This window comes from Crocodylus porosus, unplaced genomic scaffold (genome assembly GCF_001723895.1).
Source record: "Crocodylus porosus isolate Cpor-Errol unplaced genomic scaffold, CroPor_comp1, whole genome shotgun sequence".
NCBI lineage: Eukaryota > Metazoa > Chordata > Crocodylia > Crocodylidae > Crocodylus > Crocodylus porosus.
The window spans coordinates 34,439,362-34,453,038 of NW_017728909.1; positions in this window are offsets into that span (position 1 = coordinate 34,439,362).

Below are 13,677 nucleotides of genomic sequence, written 5' to 3' on the forward strand. Positions count from 1 at the left end.
CTGCGATAATGAAGTAAGTAATATGCAATGGAAAGAACAATTGGAGTATTTCCTCACATTGAGCTGTAACCACTCAAGAAAAATAGCTGGGGTATCACTATAAATAGCTCAGGGAAAAAAATCTGCTTCAGTTTCATTGATAATGAATAAAGCAAATAATTTGTTAGGCTGAATTATTGACAGTAATACTGAAAATATTATTATGCCATGAATATTTTGTTCCAGGTTACCCCATCTGATGGAGGGCTTAGCAAAAACAGAAGATGTTCACAGACAGATCAGAGCCATTGAAAGACGAGAAGTCACCACAGGAGTACATGCAGTAAAATGAGTGAATTGGATACTTCTATTCTGTTTGTATTTTCTATCCATTCCTTTACCTGCTTTTGTCCATTTAGATTGTAAGGTTTTCAGGGCAGGGACTGTGGACCTCAGATAAAAAATTATACTGAGACCAGAAGCTTAGTATGGTTTGAAATAATACAAGAAAATTACTTTATCGTCCATACTTCTTGCACCTCCCTCGTGGCATTTGATACTGACTACAGTTACAGGATTCTGAACTAGAAGGATCAGTGGTCCAAGTCAGTATACGTGTCCTGCATTCCCAACACATATTTCCCTTAAATTTAAATTCTTTGTAGTACTGATAAAAAGTAATACTTTACGCAACTCACAAGATAACAATGAAGCAAAGAATTTTGTAGGAATCAAAAGAATTACATGTTGAGATAGGTCAAAATGTCCATGGGAGTTACATGAGATGATCAGGAGTCTGTGCCTCAGGGCATAAGCCAAACACTAACTGACTAGCACCAGGAAGAATCTTCCCTATGGTCAGGCTATTCCATATTTGTCTACTCTGGGTTTCCTGCACCTTACTCAAAAGCATCTGGCACTGATCAATGTCAGAGACAATACGCTGGGCTTTGTCATTGATCACAGCCAGTATGACTATTTCTGTATTCCTGTGTAGATGAATGATATTCCTCTTCACCCATTTTATAACACTTTAGTCAGGAGAATAAAGGGGAAAAAATTAAAAAAGGTACAACTAGAAATTCAAAATCTTACATTTTGAAACAAGCCTTTTCAACCCAAACACCTGAGATAAGGATGTTAATGGTAGGTGAGATCAAAAATAATATAAACATCTTCCAGCTATAGTGTTCATGGTTCCAATTTTAGCTTTATAAACTTACTTGCATTTGTTGTCTATTGCAAACACTCGCACATATTTTTAAAGTGGATATTGTGAATAGTATCTACAAATACAAGTTGACATTGCTTCCCTTGCAACCCCAGAAACACCTGCCTCTGAGCTCATTTAAAACCTGCACCATGGCCATCAGCCACTTACTGGTTTATTGGAAAAGTTCTTGATAAACTGGATAGGAAAGACTGTTCTTTCTCTTACTCTTCCACATGACATAAGTTTGGCATTAATAAGTCACATTTTATGTCCAGCTTTATAGGTTGCTAATAATACATAAAGATATCTGATATGTAAGATGGCAGGTCAAATATTTCTCACCTTATTCATACAAGTAGTCCCACTGTTTTTGTTTACACTACCAGCATGAATAAGGCAAGTTTGCCTTTAGTCTCAAATGATTCTGCGATATTATACAGCATCTCTCAGGACAATGTATAAATGCTGTCATTAGCACTGAAGGATATGCAAGTCTCTGTTCCTTTGTTCAGACTGAATTATACAAGATGATGCCATTATATGTATGGATATATCTATGTCTTCTTTTGTATCTATACACATACATACATATATATACTCACCCACTTGCAAATATCAATCTGATTATGTAATATATTTCATTGACTCCTAGTATTTATGATTCACTACAGTAAAAGATCTACCCTTTACATCCTCTGTTTAATGTACCACATGTGGTTCTGTCTGAGAAGGATTATGAAAATCCAGTTAACCACTATTTCCTTGACAGTATGGGGGGTTCTCTCTCTCTCTCTCTCTCCCTCTCTCTCCCCCCGCCCCTTGTTTATAAATTATTGTGGAACCCAGGTTTGTATATGAGTCATTGCTTTCAATTACAATATACTCAGCTGGCATATACTTAGGTGGATTGTTTTTGTATAATTACCATGCAAGTAATCAGGAAGTGGAATTTCTTAGAATGTTTATAAACATCATGCAGAATCACTACTAAAAGTATCGAGACTTGGAAAATAAATATTTCACATGGGCTGGAAAACACAGAGAAGAGGTTCAAGTTCTGATACTTCACCACCAATTTACACAAATGAAAAGGAAACTGTCCATTAAATTAGAGTTGGGCATAAGCATCTAAATTTGGAACCAAATCTGGATACAAGTTTAAGAGACTCTGGATTTAGAGTTTAGCTTTGGGCTCAGGTCAAGATAAAGAAAAACAACAGAAAATTTCCACTGTGTTTGCAGTTTTATTGGGAATGAGCAGATGGTGCTTTCATAGAGTAGTTAAATGAATATATAGGCAGCTGGATTTTGGTGAAATGCTAGTATTAGTTGCAATGGAGCTCTGGAGAAATTAATGATGTATTAGCAATTGTCATTACACACAAGTTGAGAGACTGAGTATAAACAGAGAGACTAAAATCCCATCCAGCCCCACTAGAGGGTGGCACATAGAGGGTACACTAGGAATAGGGACAGACCTTGACCACAATACATTGTGTCAGCCCATGATTTTCATTTTCCAAACATATGAGTATAATGCCTATTTTATGTCCTTTCACTAGGGATTTTAAACACCATTGCAAGTGACGCATGTACTATTTATGAGACACGAAAATGATTAATACTGAAAGTCCTCTGACTCATATCTCTGACCATCCCCCCCCCGATCTCCCTGCTGTTGACCCTGCTGTCTCCAGAACAAGCAAGTGTACTTAAATGCTATATCAAGACAAACATTGTTAACTGTCATCTTTTTTGATGTGCCAGAATGTGTCCAAATGAGTAGCTTGGCGATGATAAAATACACTAAAAAAGGAATTAATGTAGAACCATTTAATTAAATACAGGCAATGTGAGATTAATGACAGCTACTACAGAGATGGATTCCATAGTAAAACTTAAAGGGAAAACAGAATTGAAGGTGATCTAATCACTATACGTTAATTTACATTAGTGTAGATGCACAACACAGACAAAATGTAAGGCAGGGTCTCACACCTTAGAGATTAAGTAGTTCAGAGAGGCAGGAGCTTTTGTACGTCTCTAAGGTGCAGTCTTGCCCTACCTTCTACCTGGCTTTGGGCCAATATAACTAACCACCTCTCAACACTCACACTTGCAGATTTAACCAACACAGATGTATATTAACAAAGAAATATGAATAAAGCCATAACCTTATCTGGTTAAACTTTCCCTCATATTCTTCCTTTTCTCCCTACCTGTTTTCCTTTTTCTGTGTGTCAAGTTGTCTTTTTTAATGGGAAGCATCAAATCACCCAGGATAGGGACCCTATATTTTAGATTTGTCAGTGCAAGAAACATGATTTTATGACTTCTATAAAAAGCAAGGCATGTTTTGTTTTGTTTTTTAACAATAAATAGCAAATACAAATCATCCTTATTCTAGTAGAGCTCTACAAGAAGATGTTAAAATTTGCCTAGATCTATCCTGTGATAGTAACAAGGGATGAACATGTGCTAACAAAACCTGGTAAGGCTCAAAGAAACTCTTTCAAGTTATACAAAACTCTAAACAAAACAAGATAAGAAGTGTTTTGTTTAGTTTTTAAGTGGTTCCAAAGGTTTCTGGTTGTTTTGTTGGTAAATTATATTTTGTTCAGAATAAGTCCCTTCATTCTAAGAAAATGCTACTGCACTTTCCATCTGGTTTTTAGCAATTGAATTTTTGATCCAAATAGCACACTGAGTCTGGCATTAAAATGTCTCAGACTTACGGCTTGGACTTGTTACTTCATCTTTGACTGATTACTAACCCTTATAAGACTCAAGCATGAACAGTTTTAAGGACCTGTATGTTATTAGTAGAATGTATTTAAAAAGCATCCCTGAAAGTCTGGCTGAAGTATTAAGCCAGCATTGCAAATTGTTATTTTGATTTCTGGCATTTTTTGCTGTATTCCAAAATTATTCATGTGAAATATAAATGGGTTTGATCTTGAGCAGGTACAGAACAATTTGTTATAGTTGCTATTATTAACATTAAGTTAATACATTTTCAGATTTTTCCATATGTTCCAAAAATCTGCCTTATTGCTCTTTACTGCCTCACCGCGGACAAACAACATTCCTTTTGACTTAGGTTGCCAGTTTTGCTTGGTTACCCTGCCAAAAGGTGATGATGCCCACCAGTGACTGCTGAAAGGACAAGTTTGTATTGATACCTCTACACCTACAGCATTGTAGTGAGGCCTGTTTGTTCAGCTACCTATCCTTACAATTCATATGCTGTGCAAAAATAAGTTCTTTAGTTATGAAGACAACAATTTTACATTCAGAAAAGTTTCTTTTTCTGATCTGCTCTGGATCACATTTCCAAAAAGTAGACCTCTATTGCATATTCAACTCTTACGCTTTTGAAAGGGAAACCTGTTATATCTCACAGGTTTGGAGCCCTATTTTAAGATTTACCAACTATTTTGATTGTATCATGAGTCATGTGAAGTTTGGAGTTTTCCTGCTCCAGCTTCTGGAATGAAGAGATTGCATAAGAGTCTCAGCTTTTTGTTTTAAACAAAGTTTCTAGTCTTTTTGGTTGTGGAGAAATACTGAAAGTGTGACTGAAGTCTCAAATTATATTATGTTTATATAACTCTCATATTTTAAGCTTATATCATGATTTTGCAGGACTTAACTCATGAATTTGGAATGCTTGTTGTACTTAATTAAAGAAAGAAACCAAAACTAATGAAAAAGCAAAGTCCCAAGGATAGTCACTCACCTCATAAATGAATTAGTGACAATTGAAGAAATACACTTTAGACAATTACTGTCCTAATAAGACTATAACAAAGGGACCTAACCTTTTCAAGTCTAATCCTAATGTTCTGCCTTTGTTCATGCAAGTAGTCTCACTGAATGGCACTCGTGGCATAATAACACTCAACTGTAAAAGCTGACTAGGTTTTACCTTTATTTGTTATGAGCCACTAGGTCATTTTGGGACTTTTCATACTTTATGCACTAATTTCCTCTCCCCCTTGCTGAACGAGGGCTCTACAGATTCTGATTTCTTCCCTCCAGAACTTCTGAAGAGCACTTCATGAGTTCAGTAACTTGTACGTGGTATAGAGAGTAGAGGAGTGATAGACCAGTAATGATATTTCCACAGCTCCTCCTCTGAATTGATCATGGATCCCAAGAGCAGAAAGTGAGAACTACACAGGAAGTGAAGCCATGCCATTGTTTCTTTCGGCAAGAGAATAAACCATCCCCTTATTGGAAAAATACAAAAGGAACTTCATGAAGTGTAACCCAATGGAGGCATTAGTCCACAACAAGAAAGGGCAGTCCAGTGGAGGGAATGCTAAATTGGATCTGAGACCTGGGTTCAGTTTCCTGCTATGCCATAGGCCAGGAGCAGGCAATTATTTCAAGCGGAGTACCGTTTACTGAGTTTTGGCAAGCCATTGAGGGCTGCATGATAGGCAGCCAGGGGAAGATAAATATTAATTTTCTAAGTTGTTTAGGGGCCCCACGGGCCAGATAGAATAGCCTGGCAGGCCGCATCTGGCCCAGGGGTCACATTTTGCCCACCCCTGCAATAGGCTGTGTAACTTCAGGTAAATCCTTAATCTCTCTGCCTTGGTTTCCCCTCCTAAAGTGTTGTAAGGAAAATTCTTTAAGTGTTCAGGAGTAGTGTAACTAGGGGTGAGTGAATAGGACACTAGAATGGCACCTCTCTGTTCCTCCCTCCCCCACCCTGGAGAATCTGTGCCACAGCAGCATCAGTCCCCTACTGTAGCACGGGTAGCCAGGTACAGGGACACACTCTAACAGCAGCAGCAGCAACTGAGGCTCACCATGCCACAACAGCAACAAGTGGGGGCTTGAAGTCACCAGTTGCAACTGGAAGTACTTTCCTTTCCTATGGTTATTTTTTTCAAGGAAAAGTACTAGAAGTTTTTCAAAAACAAAAAGATGAAGAAAAGGAAGAAGTGAGAATGTTAGGCATGACATTTCTAAGACCCCAGAATCCTGAGACATTCCTAAAGTGTTTATTTTCATTATGAAACCATAAAAAGCAGTCAGTTCCAGTTCCCACTTTGGCTTCCATCCACTACTGCCTATAGAGGCTTTCCAGCAGCCAGAGGCACCAGCAACAAGTTCCCTCTGAACAGGAGCAGTGTAGGGGCATAAGAGAGTTCTGATGCTTGTGGAAGTGGCTAACTCCCACAGTATGTGCTGGAGAGCCAACAAGCCCTGACCAATGCTAGTTCCAGAGGGCTGCCTCTACCTCTACCCCAGCAAAGAACAAAATAGACAAGAAACCAAAAGAAACAGCTAAGTACAAGCTACTCTCAGCCTTTTTCCCTTCATGCACTATCAGGTAGTAATTGCAGAAGTATAGTGACTCCCTATAAAACTTTCTTTTTGACTCCGGACTAATGCAAAGCAGGTTTGCTTCAAATTGTGCAGTTCAAGACCAGGCCTACAAATTTCTTATTTAGCTAACAAAATAATCCCTTTATTTTGTGCTTTTTTGATGACAAATTCATTTCCAAAATGTGAATTACTGATGTTTATCCAGCAGCACTATTTTTTTCACAGACTGAAATAAAAATACAGGTGACCTATGAAGTGCTGTAATGTGTGACTGATGCTGCAGCAAATATTGAAATGAAAATATATTTCAACACGTGGTACATTATGAAATACTTATTTAAATACACAAGAACTAGAAAATGAAAGTAAAAAAGGATTTAGGACAGCTGTGAACTACTGTTCTGCTCATGAAATATGAAGACTCACCTCAATGCAACATTAAGATCACAATTTTAAGCACGCAAAGCATGTCCTTTTTAAACTTTGTCCATTGCCAGATTGTCAAATAAAATGTATATTAAGGTTTTGAAGAAAGGGTCCATTAAGGTACAGGTACTGAAGAAAGAACTCAGACATTTTGGCACCTATATACCCATACAACCACTGATGGAGTCTTACAATTCCCATTGGGCCTAGCAAAGCTAGGCATGCCCAAACCAAATATCAGAATAAAAAAGTAATATTTGTTTTCCTGATCTGGACCCAATGTTCCTCTAGTCCCAAAGAGAGGCATTTAAGCTGCTCCAAGTCCTCCCGCATAGCAAGCTTGAAAGACATGCAAATAAATAGCAGGCAATAAACCAAAGTTCTCCAAAGAATTGCAGGACCTTCATGTACAAGTCCAGTCAAAACAAAAGTGAAGAAAAGATTGCATTTGACTTCCTTTCCAGCACATGCACACATGCATGTACAGACTCCCTGTGTATATATCTGCCAGGGTGATGAATCCAATACAAATTTAAGTACCCTTTTCTCCCATGTGGATGAAAATATTTGACTCTGTGCAAGAAGATAGTTCAGAGTCACTGTACGTTCCACTAGCTAGAAAGTTCTACCACTCTGTTTTTCAGAAAGGCTACAACAGGGTGGCGGGAAAAAAATCTTTTTGTGTCCGTCATAATCTGACCCTAACAAAAAAAAAGTTACAAACCCTCTGACTCAAAAAATTCCCACTCTAGTCTTTTCCTGTCCCACTCTATCATAATTCTTGCCAGAGGCTTTTTCTGCATCTTGGGCAGAAACAAGCACTTTGTGCACCCTGGGCAGCAACAGTGCCCAGGCTGGCAGCAACAGTGCCCAGGCTGGCAGCAGCAGTGGCTGTCATGACTGAAAAATTGATGTCTGGATCTGATGCTGGAGACATTGACCCTTTGCTATGCTTCTGGTTTCTGTATTCACCAAGGCAACATATAAGAACAATAGACAAGAAGTGACTTTTGAGGTCTACAATATGCACAATTTAGAGATGATTAAAATGTCCCCATACCTTATCAATGGGAAAATAACATTCTGGAGTCAGTCTGATTGGACACTTTTGCCATCCAATACAATCTGTCTCAGAACTTGCAACTATACTGGGCAAGAGTCACTTGGCTAAACTAGTGTCACTCAAATGCAGTGCAGCAGCCTGCTTTTTTAGTCTAACCTGCATTTTATCTCTATGCCAGAATCCACAGTCAAATTAATCCATTTTTGGGTTACAAAATGATGCAGCTTCACAAATGCAATGAGTCAAACACATCTTCCACATTAATTTTAAGAGTCAGACTAACAAAAAGAAAAATAAAGTAACAGTAAAATTAACTGAGTTTTCACAGTAGTTATTTACAAACTCTATCCATCTCTCTTTAATCTTAGGTTTAGTCTCCAACCCAGCTCCAGCTGCCACTGGCTGCCAACTGACAAGTCTTTTGAAGTCTGCCACACAAAATGTTCCAGACCTTAAAAGTACAAGAATCACATAGAGCCCTGGCAAGTCTTAAAGCGCTATACGCTACACTCCTCATCTATAATTTTAAAAGTATAAATTTGGGATTGTATCCCTGATTGTGACCAAGCTCTATTGTCAGAGTTAAGGAGCAGGGAGGGGCAGGAACAGTCTGCCTAATATGTAGCAGTGTAGGTGTCATTTTGGACTCAGTGGCCATGTCTACATGAGATGCTAACTACAGAGTCATCACTGTCGACACACTTGATTTACTGTGTAGTGGCACCGACAAATGTCTTTTTCATGATGCGACTGCTCAGTAGTCAAATACTGCTGCGCTGTAACGTCACAACATAGTTGTTGCCATGCAACACTACTGAGAAGTAGGATTGGGCTACTGCGTATTCAGCACCTTGTATAGATGCAGCCAGAATGACTTAGAGGAGCCTAAACAGCTACTTGATCTTAAGCCAGCTGAAGGGGATCACTCACCAGCTTTGCTATTGCTAGAGGTTTTTTTGGGAGAAATGGCATTGTCTGTATCCTTTTCAGTTCTTTTCTAGTTTCATAACCTTTGCAGATGAATAACAGGATCGGTACACCTCATCATGTTTTCATTTTCATTCTTTAGATCTAGTCTTGATCTTAACATTTTTCTTACAGTACATTTTTTTCTATTCCCCTTTTTCTTTATAATTTTGAACTCTTGGTTGAGACTTAATAACCTAGGAAATTTTTGTAAATGATTTCTTGATCTGTGGTGTTAATCTTGCCCTTTCATTTTTGCTGGTCCAACCAAATCAGATCCCATTTGTAACTGATACTTAAGAAATAATTCTGCAGGAGTGCTCTGTTTGCTGGTTCATGGTATTGACCACTCTGATATAGGAAGCTGCGTGACACAATGTCACAGGGGTTTAACATAATTTTTCTCTAATGGCCTGTAACAAGGTGGCAGGATCTACAACCCTTCACAGGGACACAAGGTTTTGTTATTGTTCTTTGAGTTACCAATAAACCCCAGAAAGAGGGTGAGTTTGACCTTATACAACATGTGTAGACTTTATTTGACTAGAATGGGAATGCCACCTGCTCACATGCCCTTTTAACTGTCTGCACAAAGTATTCTGCTAACCACGCACACACACAGTTGTTAAAGCTCTGTACACCACCAGAGACTTCCTATATTTAAGGTCACAGGCAGTCTTCCTAGTCACACCACATCCTTACTCCCCCCTTGGCTCATGATGAACCAAGCACACAGTAGAAGACATCTGGGTTAAGGCCCTGCAGCAGCATCCAGGCACGCCAGGTCTGCATACTAGGGTATTTTGCCGGGCTTGCTTACCACTCACTGAAAAAAGGACACGTTGGGCATGCTGCGTTTCTTACTCCCAACCAACCCAGGCACATTTTTAATGCAGTATCTGGGTTCCACTGATCTTGGTGAAGAATTACATTTTTTAGTGGTAGGTGGGATAAATTTGCACCGTATAGACTTACCAAAATAGATATACCTTCTAACTGACTTAAGTTGAACATAGCCTCTGCTCATTTTTAGTGGTGTCTTGTGAACTAGTTCCTGATCAAGGGATGTGTGCACTATCTGAGCAATTTTTCCAAATGAACAGGACTAGGAAGATTTTACTTTCCCTCCTCTTTTTCTTCCTCTCCCTGTGCCGCTCTTCTTTTTGAGAAAACCTAGTAAATCAAATACAAAAATTAAAAGATTATTATGGTTGCACAAGAAACTTAAGTCAGAAAATACCTGAGTAAAAAATTAACCAAATGTTTTCTGTCTGTCTGCTCTCTTATATGTATATATCACCTATATGATCACATACTATTTCTCAAATAACATAGAATGGTGTACATTTTTGTATTGCCTTGGTTATACAGGTATAGCACTTTGTAATGCTATATGTACATATTGCCATGTAATACAGAGTCCATGAATGTCATTTATGTAGAAAGGTCACTAAAAATACCTTAACCACTTATTACTGATGACATTTAAAAATACAGATCTTTACTGGGAAAGTAAGGGTTTAGAATCAAATTACAACCTTAATTCTTTCAATGACTATAGTCATTGGCTATCACTATCACTGGTAGCCCATTACATCTTATGTTAAGATTTCTAAAATTTCTTAATTCAAGTAAACATTTAGGATCTGAAATATACATACACATGTCAGCTTATAAAATGATAAGCTTTCAACATACTTGTCTACTTGAAAAGAGACCAGTAGTATAAAAGTATACATTCTGTACACCAAATCTCTTATTAAAAAAATAATTTATTTAACAGAAGTATCAAAAATATTACAAACTTGGGGAAAGAAACATCTAAACTTAAGGCTGTGTAAAATTAGGTATTATTAAAAATATATTTTAAGTTGCAAAAGACCTGACCACAACAAAAACTGTAAACATGAATCCTATTAATCTGACTTATTACATGCTACACAATAAGAAAAAGAAAATCTTACCAAGTGTATACTACAATACTTGTATATTTAGTGTTTAGAAAATCATTAAAATTAATATATTTGAGGACAGACTACTTATTAGGGAAAAGAGTACATTTTGAGAAATGAAGGCCTCCTGTTTTCTCCTTTTCAAGAAAAGCCAGACAGCGGAGGAAAAAATGACAGCTGTGGTCTCCTACCAGAAAGAGAGAAGGTTTTACTAAAGCAGCAGAGAACTGATTGTCCAGAGCTTGTCTGCATGGGAGAGCAAATCAGAAGGCCCAAAACTGTCACAGTGAGGAATGTAATGTTTCTGAGTGGTCTTCCTCCCTTTCTGTGAATTCTGTGCATGGATGTGGCAGGAAGAACATCAGAATGTTTTCTACTTCTAAATCCAGATCTTTGCCAAAAGCCATTTTTGCTAAATGAAACCCCAGATTCCCATCCAGCCACCCTCCAAATAAAAAAACAAACCCAAGGAAGCCTAAATCCCAATCATCTGCTCCTGATACTGGAAAGAGTGACCCACTCTTGCTAAAACTTGATGGCTGCTCCTCTGTGAGGAAAGCAGGTACTGGGAGAGGGTAAGAGAAAATCCTAAAACATCAGTAAATGAGTACTGACTTGCCACAGCAATAAATAAAAATCCCATCTGGTAAAAAACACGTAGTTCTTTCACTAGTATGTGTTGCACAAAGTCAGGTTAAAGAATTATTTCTTTCTTCTGTATATTACTGCTACCATCCTCAGAACTAGACCAGCCAATAGTTGTGTAATATGCATGCTGTATAGCTAGATTTTATCCTAGTACACACATAATGTATGTATTAGAAATGGGCCCAAGCTACAAGTCAAATGTAATCCTGAAGCTAAATCTGAACTTTCATAAAGTTTGGGGTTTTCTTATCTAGGTATTATTATTATTATTATTGTTGTTGTTGTTATTATTATTTCTTTAGCCACTGGGGCCAGCTGCAAAGTTTGGATACAAATCCAAAATCATATATTAACATTTATAAACTTCTTGAGAGAAGGTAGTTTTTAAAGCTGACTGTCTGAGAACAGCGGGCTTTTTGTGTGCTGCCTGACAATTCTGTTTCAGACTAGCCCTATTGTGCCTTTTCTGCAATTTACATTTACTTGTTGGCAAAGCAAAAAGAAAAAAAAAGTTGTAAATGGAGGCACACAGATAAATGAAAGAAAGCCTTTTGATTTAACAATGTATCCCTGACATTTAGCTATATGCAAACCCAATATTTAACATTTAAAAAAGACAAAACAATAAAAGAAACAGCAGCTGTTTCTACGTGATGTCAGAGAACAGGTGTGATACAAGTCTCCATACCAGTACAATCATATTGGTCTCCTGATGATGCACACACTAGGCACGTATGCAACCATTATTGACTTATCATGCCACTAATTTCCAGGAATATTGCCAGATAATGCTCCCATATAATAACAAACACTGTCTAGAATCAGTATAAAGACTTAATCTAGCAGATCAATAAAAAGCCAAGGTGAAGCTGAAAAAGCCAGCATGTATTTGTATCACTAAACAAATAGCTAGCTCTCTCTTCACCAGGGTGGCAGAGGCAACAGCAGTTTGTGCTTCCCACACTGCCCTGCCAATGACCCCAGCCCTGACCTGGAGGGGGCCACCCTCATTTGGGTGAGAGGTAATTCAGTCTTGGGTCTGCCCCTGGTGCCAAACTGCTTAATTATGTGTGCAGCAGCGGTTTTATGATGTGGACTACTGCGCCCACTGGGACCAGGCTGAGACCCCCAAATTCATTTCACGGATCCCAGACACACCAGAGAAATGTTAGGCAATCCATTCCCTGGAGATCTGGATGAGAGAGAGAGAGAGAGAGAGAGAGAGAGTCTCCTTGTGTCTTTCTGAATGGTAGGAATGGGGAATGGGCGGACCCCAGTGAGACGTTCCAGACCTATGACCCTTCACATCTCCTGCATGTTTTGTATTATTTCCTAAGCACACAGCACTGGTATAAGGTTAAAGCTCTAGCTGGACTTTATGTTGCTGTTTTACAAGGCTGATTCCAGGGGGAGGGAGACCAGTGTCTGAAGTTATCCCCATATTTTTGTTCGCTGGGCCTTGTGGCAGGGAGCAAGAGAAACCACGCTTTTCAAAGCACGTTACAACATGAGAATCAAAGCCATCCCCCTTCACTAGGAAATCCAGCTTTTGAAATCAGCCGTTTATTTGCGGCTCCTGAATTGAGGGTGCTTTGCTATTAATTGTTAATGTCATCTGCCATTAGAGGGCACTAAACAACCCTGCATTAATGCTGGTTTCAGGGGGGGAGAGAGAGCGCGCGCAACATGCACAGAGACAGAGAGTGGCACCGATTTGGGAAAAGCTTAGAAAGGATGTGGAGTCCCCAAAGCGTCTGAAGTGATCAGAATGGGCCGGAGCTGCTCAGGATGATGATCATAATAATAATAACAAAAAATGTAGCGAGGTTAATCATTTACCAGTCTGCTTCTTAATGCGTGTGACTGCAGGTGGTGGAAGGGGGCATTGTGATTCATGCCCACTTTCAAAGCCGGACCACGGCCGGGTCTGAGGCACCCAAACAACTGTCTTCTAATATTAGCACGGCTGTATTTCTGGATCTATTATAGTCTGTCCAGACAGATCCCATTGTAATGGGATCTTTTATTAAAAGATTAGCACTATCTCCTGCAGTTGGTGGAAAAAAATCTGTTATCACTGAGTTATT